Below are 12,235 nucleotides of genomic sequence, written 5' to 3' on the forward strand. Positions count from 1 at the left end.
TACATACGTCAACACAATGGCACAGGCAGGCAAAATCATGCGGTCGGCTTTGATCTGGGAACGTGTAGAGATGAGGGGGAGGCCATCCGATCGCCGCCCCCCCCTCGCGATCGCTCCCAGCCAATGACAATCATCCCCTGCCTCTGTGTAGTACACAGAGGCAGAGGATGTGATGTCATCTCTCCTCGGCTCGGCAGTTTCCGTTCCGGCGCTGAGGAGAGAAGACTTGTGAGTGCACAACACACACACACAAACACACACAGTAGAACATGCCAGGCACACTTTACACCCCTCCCCCCCCCCCCCCCCCCCGTCACACTGACACCAAGCAGTTTTTTTTTTTTTCTGATTACTGCATGGTGTCAGTTTGTGACAGTTAGAGTGGTAGGGCAGTTATTGTTAGCCCCCTGTAGGTCTAGGATACCCCCCTAACCCCCCCTAATAAAGTTTTAACCCCTTGATCACCCCCTGTCACCAGTGTCACTAAGCGATCATTTTTCTGATCGATGTATTAGTGTCACTGGTTACGCTAGTTAGGGACGTAAATATTTAGGTTCGCCGTCAGTGTTTTATAGCGACAGGGACCCCCATATACTACCTAATAAATGTTTTAAACCCTTGATTGCCCCCTAGTTAGCCCTTTCACCACTGATCACCGTATAACCGTTACGGTTGACGCTGGTTAGTTCGTTTATTTTTTATAGTGTCAGGGCACCCGCCGTTTATTACCGAATAAAGGTTTAGCCCCCTGATCGCCCGGCGGTGATATGCGTCGCCCCAGGCAGCGTCAGATTAGCGCCAGTGCCGCTAACACCCACGCACGCAGCATACGCCTCCCTTAATGGTATAGTATCTGAACGCATCAATATCTGATCCGATCAGATCTATACTAGCGTCCCCAGCAGTTTAGGGTTCCCAAAAACGCAGTGTTAGCGGGATCAGCCCAGATACCTGCTAGCACCTGCGTTTTTCCCTTCCGCCCGGCCCAGCCCACCCCACCCAAGTGCAGTATCGATCGATCACTGTCACTTACAAAACACTAAACGCATAACTGCAGCGTTCGCAGAGTCAGGCCTGATCCCTGCGATCGCTAACAGTTTTTTTGGTAGCGTTTTGGTGAACTGGCAAGCACCTGCCTCAGGCAGCGTCAGGCAGTACCGCGAACACCCACGCACGCAGCGTACACCAACCTTAGTGGTATAGTATCTGAACGCATCAATCTCATCCGATCAGATCTATACTAGCGTCCCCAGCAGTTTAGGGTTCCCAAAAACGCAGTGTTAGTGGGATCAGCCCAGATACCTGCTAGCACCTGCGTTTTGCCCCTCCGCCTGGCCCACCCAAGTGCAGTATCGATCGATCACTGTCACTTACAAAACACTAAACGCATAACTGCAGCGTTCGCAGAGTCAGGCCTGATCCCTGCGATCACTAACAGTTTTTTTGGTAGCGTTTTGGTGAACTGGCAAGCACCAGCGGCCTAGTACACCCCGGTCATAGTCAAACCAGCACTGCAGTAACACTTGGTGACGTGGCGAGTCCCATAAGTGCAGTTCAAGCTGGTGAGGTGGCAAGCACAAGTAGTGTCCCGCTGTCACCAAAAAGACAAACACAGGCCCGTCGTGCCCATAGTGCCCTTCCTGCTGCATTCGCCAATCCTAATTGGGAACCCACCGCTTCTGCAGCACCCGTACTTCCCCCATTCACATCCCCAACCAAATGCAGTCGGCTGCATGAGAGGCATTTTCTTTATGTCCTCCCGAGTACCCCTACCCAAAAAACCCCCTCAAAAAAGATGTTGTGTCTGCAGCAAGCGCGGATATAGGCGTGACACCCGCTATTATTGTCCCTCCTGTCCTGACAATCCTGGTCTTTGCATTGGTGAATGTTTTGAACGCTACCATTCACTAGTTGAGTATTAGCGTAGGGTACAGCATTCCACAGACTAGGCACACTTTCACAGGGTCTCCCAAGATGCCATCGCATTTTGAGAGACCCGAACCTGGAACCGGTTACAGTTATAAAAGTTACAGTTACAAAAAAAAAAAACAAACAAAAATATAAAATAAAAAAAAATAGTTGTCGTTTTATTGTTCTCTCTCTCTCTATTCTCTCTCTATTGTTCTGCTCTTTTTTATTGTATTCTATTCTGCAATGTTTTATTGTTATTATGTTTTATCATGTTTGCTTTTCAGGTATGCAATTTTTTATACTTTACCATTTACTGTGCTTTATTAACCATTTTTTTGTCTTCAGGTACGCCATTCACGACTTTGAGTGGTTATACCAGAATGATGCCTGCAGGTTTAGGTATCATCTTGGTATCATTCTTTTCAGCCAGCGGTCGCCTTTCATGTAAAAGCAATCCTAGCGGCTAATTAGCCTCTAGACTGCTTTTACAAACAGTGGGAGGGAATGCCCCCCCACCCCCCACCGTCTTCCGTGTTTTTCTCTGGCTCTCCTGTCTCAACAGGGAACCTGAGAATGCAGCCGGTGATTCAGCCAGCTGACCATAGAGCTGATCAGAGACCAGAGTGGCTCCAAACATCTCTATGGCCTAAGAAACCGGAAGCTACGAGCATTTTATGACTTCGATTTCGCCGGATGTAAACACCGCCATTGGGAAATTGGGAAAGCATTTTATCACACCGATCTTGGTGTGGTCAGATGCTTTGAGGGCAGAGGAGAAATCTAGGGTCTAATAGACCCCAATTTTTTCAAAAAAGAGTACCTGTCACTATCTATTGCTATCATAGGGGATATTTACATTCCCTGAGATAACAATAAAAATTATTTTAAAAAAAAAATGAAAGGAACAGTTTAAAAATAAGATAAAAAAGCAAAAAAATAAGAAAAAAAAAAAAAAGCACCCCTGTTCCCCCTGCTCTCGCGCAAAGGCGAACGCAAGCGTCGGTCTGGCGTCAAATGTAAACAGCAATTGCACCATGCATGTGAGGTATCACCGCGAAGGTCAGATCGAAGGCAGTAATTTTAGCAGTAGACCTCCTCTGTAAATCAAAAGTGGTAACCTGTAAAGGCTTTTAAAGGCTTTTAAAAATGTATTTAGTTTGTCGCCACTGCACGTTTGCGCAATTTTAAAGCATGTCATGTTTGGTATCCATGTACTCGGCCTAAGATCATCTTTTTTATTTCATCAAACATTTGGGCAATATAGTGTGTTTTAGTGCATTAAAATTTAAAAAAGTGTGTTTTTTCACCAAAAAATGCGTTTGAAAAATCGCTGCGCAAATACTGTGTGAAAAAAAAATAAAATATATGATGTGTGGGGGTTCAAAGTAATTTTCTTGCAAAAAAAAATATTTTTTTCATGTAATCAAAAAGTGTCAGAAAGGGCTTTGTCTTCAAGTGGTTAGAAGAGTGGGTGATGTGTGACCTAAGCTTCTAAATGTTGTGCATAAAATGCCAGGACAGTTCAAAACCCCCCAAATGACCCCATTTCGGAAAGTAGACACCCCAAGCTATTTGCTGAGAGGCATGTCGAGTCCATGGAATATTTTATATTGTGACACAAGTTGCGGGAAAGACACAATTTTTTTTTTTTTTGCACAAAGTTGTCACTTAATGATATTGCTCAAACATGCCATGGGAATATGTGAAATTACACCCCAAAATACATTCTGTTGCTTCTCCTGAGTACGGGGATACCACATGTGTGAGACTTTTTGGGAGCCTAGCCGCGCATGGGACTCCGAAAACCAAGCACCGCCTTCAGGCTTTCTAAGGGCGTAAATTTTTGATTTCACTCTTCACTGCCTATCACAGTTTCGGAGGCCATGGAATGCCCAGGTGGCAAACCCCCCCCCAAATGACCCCATTTTGGAAAGTAGACACCCCAAGCTATTTGCTGAGCGGTATAGTAAGTATTTTGCAGACCTCACTTTTTGTCACAAAGTTTTGAAAAAAGAAAAAAAAAAAAAAAGTTTTTCTTGCCTTTCTTCATTTTCAAAAACAAATGAGAGCTGCAAAATACTCACCATGCCTCTCAGCAAATAGCTTGGGGTGTCTACTTGGGGGGGGTTTTATGCCATCTGGGCATTTTATGGCCTTCAAAACTGTGATAGGTAGTGAGGAGTGAAATCAAAAATTTACGCCCTTAGAAATCCTGAAGGCAGTGATTGGTTTTCGGGGCCCCGTACGCGGCTAGGCTCCCAAAAAGTCCCACACATGTGGTATCCCCATACTCAGGAGAAGCAGCTAAATGTATTTTGGGGTGCAATTCCACATATGCCCATGGCCTGTGTGAGCAATATATCATTTAGTGACAACATATTGTAATTTTTTTTTTTTTTGTCATTATTCAATCACTTGGGACAAAAAAAATGAATATTCAATGGGCTCAACATGCCTCTCAGCAATTTCCTTGGGGTGTCTACTTTCCAAAATGGGGTCATTTGTGGGGGTTTTGTACTGCCCTGCCATTTTAGCACCTCAAGAAACGACATAGGCAGTCATAAATTAAATGCTGTGTAAATTCCAGAAAATGTACCCTAGTTTGTAGGCGCTATAACTTTTGCGCAAACCAATAAATATACACTTATTGACTTTTTTTTTACCAAAGACATGTGGCCGAATACATTTTGGCCTAAATGTAGGACTAAAATTGAGTTTATTGGATTTTTTTTATAACAAAAAGTAGAAAATATAATTTTTTTTCAAAATTTTCTGTCTTTTTCCGTGTATAACGCAAAAAATTAAAAAACGGCAGAGGTGATCAAATACCATCAAAAGAAAGCTCTATTTGTGGGAAGAAAAGGACGCAAATTTCGTTTGGGTACAGCATTGCATGACCGCGCAATTAGCAGTTAAAGCAACGCAGTGCCAAATTGTAAAAAGTGCTCTGGTCAGGAAGGGGGTAAATCCTTCTGGGGCTGAAGTGGTTAAAAAGCACTCTTAAAGCGGGGTTCCACTCAAATTTTTAACTTAATCTTACCCCCTTCAGTTAATTGCATAGATGTTCAAATGCCACACGAAAAACATTTTTATCGCTGTAATTACCTTTATATTGTACTTTATTGTGGCACTTCCTGTGTCTCCCCCCATGGGAGTAGGCGTGTTTATTGCCTTTCCCCGGCGCCGCACTTTCTCCTGGGAGCTTAGTGTCAGGCTTCCCAAGATTTAGTGCGGAAACAATGATCATGCGCGTGAACAAGCTGTGAATGAACAGCATTCACCGCATCCAGGAAATCAATGCTTGTGGGCTTCACATGCCCACAAGCAAGATGGAAACAGCCAGCATCACATTTTTTAAGTTATTCTTCAGTACGAAAACAGACAGAGGCGGAAATATTACACCCAAACTGAGTATTATTTTGGGATTAGCAAAGTGTCTCAATGACCTAAAAAAAAAAAAAAAAAGATTGGTCGCCGGACTCCCACTTTAAGCTATGTCCACACAGCAACAGCACACATGATAAAATGGAGGCAAAAGCTCAATGCTCAGGTGCAAATGCAGCCTTAGTGACTTAACTTCAAAAGGTTTTTTGTTTTTGTAACACGCCATAAGGGCAGGCTGGGTGTTGAACTACATTTTACAGTTTAAAACTTAGTTAAATATCTTACAGTTTAGATCTAGAGATGTGTGGTAATACAGCAACCTCTTCCCCCCAAAGCCCTCATATCTACAGAGTGTTATGACGTTACCTCTAAAGATAATCGAACCAACAGCTAACCATGACACATTAGTATAACGAGAAGCGCCAAGGTAACAACGAAATTGGCAGAAGTAGTAAAGTTTAAAAGAAAAAAAAAAAAACACATTTATACTCACCTAGGTGTAGTACGTAGTATTGGATTGAAGTCCCCCGCCGGGTCTGTGGTGAGAACTGAGTGATCAAACACTGCTGATCACTCAGTTCTCCCCCTCTGCTATGAGCAGAGCCGGAAAAGTCAGCAGCGCTCTGCTCTCTCCTCCAGAGCTCACTGGAGTGCTGGACTGTGGAGGGGGCGGGAGCTGCCGGAACAGGCTCTCAGCGGATCACTGAAAGGCTGAGCCAGGTGCCAGACCAGGCTTCTGGGTGGATCCTGACCATACGGCCGGGATCTTTTCAGAGCCCGGACCAGCTCGCGTCCGTCAGCCAATGGCGGATTTTAGCCCGCTATCAGCTGAAAACGAGTCACAGGAGTGCAGAATGAACTGCACTCCTATAACCTACAGGATAAGTACAGCCAAAATAGCTTTGGCTATACTTCTTCTTTAAGCCACAAAAGCAAGTGTTGAAACCTAGGAGTACCAGCCTGCTCTGCTGCATTTCTGCCCCAACTGCTCTCCTCGGTTTCCAGATTTTGGCACATTTTCATCCATACTTCTATACTTGCTGCTTTCCTTTCACACCAGGTCAAGCCATATCTTTTATAAAAGGACTGGCTTTTAAAATAGAAACCATAGCTTAGAAGCAGACCAGGAATTCTAAAACTGGGCTTATTTTAGAAAGGTAAAAGTTTGCGTATAGGTAAATATTTGAACAGGTGTACTTTACAGCATACTCTATTTGCATAGGCAAAATATGACCCATGTTCCATATAGCAGCAATTAATGAACGAAACCAACTCAAGTATAATAAATTTAAGTATCCTGTATTGCAGCTATAAGAAATGAAAGGAGGGTCACTGGTAAACGAAAGCCGGGCAGGGGGAATAAAAAATAGCAGGCTATACACGATGGATAGACACATCGGTGACATGAGCGCTTCCTTCATGTGACATTACATAGGCCTAGCACTGGGTATTTTACACCAGTTTAGGTAGAAGAGGGTACAGCTGGGGGAGAACATTGGTCTGATTTAATAACTAAAGGAGCCCATAAATGAAATTTCCTTCCCTTTCACCACAGGTGGAAAGGAAGAAAAATTGCTTGCTTCACCCACCAACACACAGTCAGTGTTGATGAGGGAATCTCTCTCACGAAGCTATCGTGTTCTGCCAGAAGGAGGACATGGGGAACCTTCCCCGCCAGCAGAACACAATGATTACTGCTATAGCCGCAGCCAGTAATCACATGTAAAATAGCCAACAGGCTGGTTGAACCCAAGTCGATCAATGGCTGCCCATTTATTTATGAGAGATTGGACAGTTCCTTCCACAAACATGACACAGCTCAGTACAGTACAGTGGTCCTTTCTTTCAGCAGATCCTAATTTCATTGATTTTAGTGATGGTTTCAAGAAGCCATGTATACAAGACATCCACTGCTAGCAAACTCAACAGCTCTGATAGTCACTTTAAGAAAAGCTTAGATAAAATCGCTCCGCGTCAAGAGATGTACACTCTTCCCCAAATTTCACACAGCTCAAACTGATGAACCAGCTAAAACTTTACAATCCCAAGTAATATGATAACATTATACAAGATAAAAATCACAGGTTGTGTTTCTCTCCTTCATAAAAACATTCACAGCAATTAAAAAGAAAAAAAAAAAAAGCTTAATTTGAGCTTGAAGAGGTTTCAGAAATCCTGATGACCAAGCAATCATATGCGCCAACCCTTTACATGGCACCTGTGGGAAGCTTGAGCATGTCAGCCAAATTCAGCACAAAGAGGGGGACAGAAGTCTGTATACAACTGGGAGAAGCAGACTTGCACTCTATTATTGAACATGTAAACACAAAGCAGATGGCGTGCATACAATGGACAAGAAGTTGCATCCTAAGGATCTATTTACATTGATGCGAATTCGTATGCGACTGGGGTTGTACAGAATCACATGACAATGGTGCCCATTCACTTTGATGCCACTCAACACAGAGCGGTTTTGGAAAAGATTTATGTACTACCATGATGTGATACCAGCGCATTTTGGCCCCATATAATAAACCAAACACATCCAAGCTGCACTACATAAATCGCACTGACAATCTGATTAAAATCAGATCACAGCAGTGTGAACCTAGCCAAAAAGCTAGAACATGGCAACACAAATGGGTACAATGTATTAGCCAAAACCAGCACATCATATAATCCTTCTAAATTTACCTAAACTCTGGGGAAAATTCTGTTGTAAAGTGCAACTTCCCTTGAAAAGAAAATGGACCATTTGCCTTTGGTATAAAAAAAAAAAAAAAAAACCCTCTTGCTTTTAGCAAGCATGTGCATTGCAGCGTGCTCTTCCAGCCCTTTATTTGCATCCGTAAGATACAAAGAATAGACCCAGGTACCAAGACGTAGCACTTGTGCTCAAGGTACATAACTGGATGAAAAGGAGCGCTGAAGGCCTCAATGGGAAACATAGTGATGGCTGGGGGATGGAGCAGCGATAGACAGCACTGAACAGTTGGCACTGGAGGAGGACAAGCAGTGAGGAGAGTCTGCTCATTGTGGAAAAGAGCAGCAGACCAACAGTTCCACTTTACTTTATATATTATGGGGAAGCTTAGGTTTCTCTATGTAGGATAAAGCAAAGGTCCACTTTAATGCTGGGCCCGGCAGGTGTTTATAATGTCCTTTTCTTTGTTCACAAATAGAAGCAGGAAGAAGAACTCATGTTTGAGCTCCAAGTTCTAAACGGCACACACAGGCTGAATGTCAGGAGACAACGGGCAGTTAAAAAAATGGTCAACATTTGGCCCTTGTGTATGTCAGTCTGTCCGGCTTCTGTCAGGCATGCATGCTGGAAGACCAGCCAATAGCAGAGAGCGCTGATCGGAGTGTTCTTGCAGGGGAGGGGGGGCGCATCCTCCTGTCAGAACACAACAGATCAGCATGGGAGATCGCTGAACTAACCTCATATAGTTAGTACAGTGGCTCAGACCGGAGCTGTCAGTTTTTTTTACGTGCAACCCAGTAGTGTGTACCTGGCTTTAACCACTTGCTTACTGGGCACTTAAACCCCCCTCCTGTCCAGACCAATTTTCAGCTTTTAGTGCACTTTGAATGACAATTGCGCGGTCATACAACACGGTACCCAAATGAAATTTTTATCATTTTTTTCCCACAAATAGAGCTTTCTTTTGATGGTATTTGATCACCTCTACGGTTTTTATTTTTTGTTAAAAAAAATTTAAAAAGACAGAATTTTTTTTTTTAAATTATATTTTTTTTATATTTTGTTATCAATTTTTGCAAACAGTTAATTTTTCTCCTTTGTTTATGTACGCCGATGAGGCGGCACTGATGGGCACCGATAGGTGGCAGTGATGGGCACTGATTGGGCACTGACTGATGGCAGCACTGCTAGGTGGCACTAATAAGTGGCACTTGTGGGCATTGATAGGTGGCACTTGTGGGCTTTATTAGGTGGCACCTGTGGGCTTTATTAGGTGGCACCTGTGGGCTTTATTAGGTGGCACCTGTGGGCTTTATTAGGTGGCACCTGTGGGCTTTATTAGGTGGCACTTGCGGGCACTGTGGGCACTGGTAGATGGCACTTGGAGGCACAGATGAGGCATCTGTGCCTCCTTCCTCTTCAGGACCGATGTCCCTTTGACATGAGCCGGTGATCGGCTTTTTTTTCCTCCTCACGCTGTCAGCGTGAGGAGAAAACGAAACCGATCACCGAGCTTTTGTTTACATCATGTGACCAGCTGTCATTGGCTGACAGCTGATCACATGGTAAGGGGCCGGGACCGGCCCCTTACTCGGATCTGTGATCACCCGAGTCTCCGTGACTCGGTGATCACAGCACGCACACCGCGCGCCCTGCAGGGTGCGCGCGGTGCGCGTGCATAGGGGAGGACGTCATATGACGTCCTCCCGGAGATTGAGGTCCGCGCTGTAGCCATCATTCGGCTATGGCCCGGACCTCAAGTGGTTAAATAAGCCTGATATTCCCCTCCCCTCATCTATGTTACAGTCATGGTGGGGGAGCAAAGGGAGGTATAAGTCACTGGTGGTGCTGGTGGTAAAGTGAAAGCTATTGATTTGCACTAAATGAGCAAAACTGATTTTTTTTAAGGGGCTCTTATCATTTCAAAGGAAAGCACACTCAAACTTAATGTAGAACTATAGGCAAAACTTTTTTTTCACTTAGGATAGAGTAAGAGGGCTATAACCCCTGTCAGATTTTTTTTTTCACCTTCTGTGTGCCATTGCAGAGATTTCCCTTCACTTCCTGTCCTCCTGTCAAACAAGAAGTGAGAGGAAATCTCTGTACATTAACAGAAATCCTTGGGGAGCCCCAAGTTACCAGAACTAGTGTCCCCATTGGAAGATTTCCCCTCTATTACTTTTCTGGAGACAACACAAAATTTGGAATTTTTTTTACTTTCAATGATAAGTGTTTAAATCCCTCTCCGCTTTATCCAAAACTTTAAAAAAAGTTTTGCTTTTAGTTATACTGTAATGCAACACTAATGTGCTTTTCAAAATCAATATTTATATGGCTGCTGAAGATAAATGTGAAAGTGAGACTAAACTCCATCTACAACTAAAATGTTACTTTTGGATGCTCTGGCCCTTTAATTTTGTGTTTAGTTTGCCATCAAATGCTTCACGTCCCCTTAATATTACAATCCATAACCCTGGAATTAAGACCATAAGCTGATTTGGAAGGTTTAGAACAAACATATTGCAGACTTGGCAACAGATACTGCAATAATCTGAAAAGAATTTTCAATTTACCTGCCACTGCCTTCAGAGAGCTACTTAGATGAAAACACTTTAGACGGTAAGCTCTCACGAGTGGGACCCTCTCAAGCCTGGGTTTTAAAATCAAAGCATTGTCTATACTACTATATTACTTTTGAAATCTTCAGCTTTATATACAGAAGCAGATTTTTACATTCATCATAATATTAACAATGGTGGGTAGCACTCTCGCCTAGCAGTAAGAAGGGTCGCTGGTTCGAATCCCAACCACGACACTACCTGCCTGGAGTTTGCATGTTCTCCCTGTGCCTGCGTGGGTTTCCTCCAGGTTCTCTAGTTTACTCCCACACTCCAAAGACATGCTGGTAGGTTAATTGGCTTCTGTCTAAGGGTCGGTTCACACATGGGCAACACGACTTTAGCGCGACTTTGTACCGCGACTTCAACGCGGCTTCAGCGCGACTTTAGCGCGACTTCAGCAAATTACGAGGCGACTTGAAGTCGCCTCCATGACAGGCGACTTCGCCTGTGGCCAATCACCTCTCTGGGAGGGAGGGGGGAGGGAGGGGTTTTCTCTGCAAAGTCGCTTGAGAGATCCGACTTGCAGGCGACTTACATTGAGTTGAATGGGTACAAGTCGCCTACAAGTCGGATAGAAGTAGTACAGGAACCTTTTTTGAAGTCGGAGCGACTTCAGTAGTGTCAGTTAAGACGGTTCAATTCACTACAATTGTAATCTAAATGCAAAGCGACTTGGGGCGACTTGGGGCGACTTGAGGGCGTACAAGTCGGATCCCAAGTCGCCCCAGTGTGAACCGAGCCTAAATTGGCCCCTGTATATGAATGTGAGTTAGGGACCTTAAATTGTAAACTCCTTGAGGGTAGGGACTGATGTGAATGTACAATGTATATGTAAGGCGCTGCTCAAATTGACGGCGCTATAGTACCTTAAATAATAATATTAATAAGCACTTCTATTGCTTTAAGAAAGAAAATCACAAATAAAGAAGTTTTACACATGAAAGAATAAGGTTACTATTGTCAGCTGGGCGGTGGGTATTTATGTACTGGATTCTACTACTTGTTGGGCACCTTCATTAAAATGTTCTCTTCCAGGATGCCCAGAGAAAGGAGTCAGGAGACATACCAAACCTCAGGTTGGTGTAATTACAGTGGTATTAAAGCCAAAAGCAAAAATGTCATATTGCAGCTTACCAATCCTGAAGTGAGGTGAATACTTTCTCTTGTATTAAGCTTTTGTCCACCCCCCTAACCTCCCACCACCACCATCTTTTTAACTTGGTAATCTGGACAGGCCTCAAAGTTGCATGACAGGTCACAGTCCATCTTTTCAATAGCCCCCATGACCTTGAAAAAGGAGCCTACACTACTTTGGTGCAACTTTTGATGTGACTTTGGTTCAGAGGTGGTAAAATCGGATCAAAGATGCACCCAAAGTCGCACTAGAAATCCTGCGACTTTGGAGACACGCTAATGTGAATGGAGCCTAACATTTCCGGTTGTATGCTAGGTTCACGATTAAGTAGGTTGCAGTTGACTTATAATGGGGAGTACAAACAATAGCACCATATTTTCAATTCTACAAGTCCTGTGCTTTCAAAAATATATGGTTTTGGGGGTCTTTTACTAACTTTCAAGTTCTAAATAAACTAAAAACAGCAAACAAATAAAACTG

At 43.7% G+C, this 12,235-nt stretch overlaps 1 protein-coding gene across 1 annotated transcript in view; it reads right to left on the minus strand.

Annotated features, from left to right (window-relative positions):
- The window catches only part of STIM2 (stromal interaction molecule 2), a 162,846-nt gene that overhangs the window by 98,688 nt on the left and 51,923 nt on the right, over window positions 1-12,235 (minus strand). The window lies entirely within an intron of this gene.

This window comes from Aquarana catesbeiana, linkage group LG01, assembly GCF_042186555.1.
Source record: "Aquarana catesbeiana isolate 2022-GZ linkage group LG01, ASM4218655v1, whole genome shotgun sequence".
Lineage (NCBI taxonomy): Eukaryota > Metazoa > Chordata > Amphibia > Anura > Ranidae > Aquarana > Aquarana catesbeiana.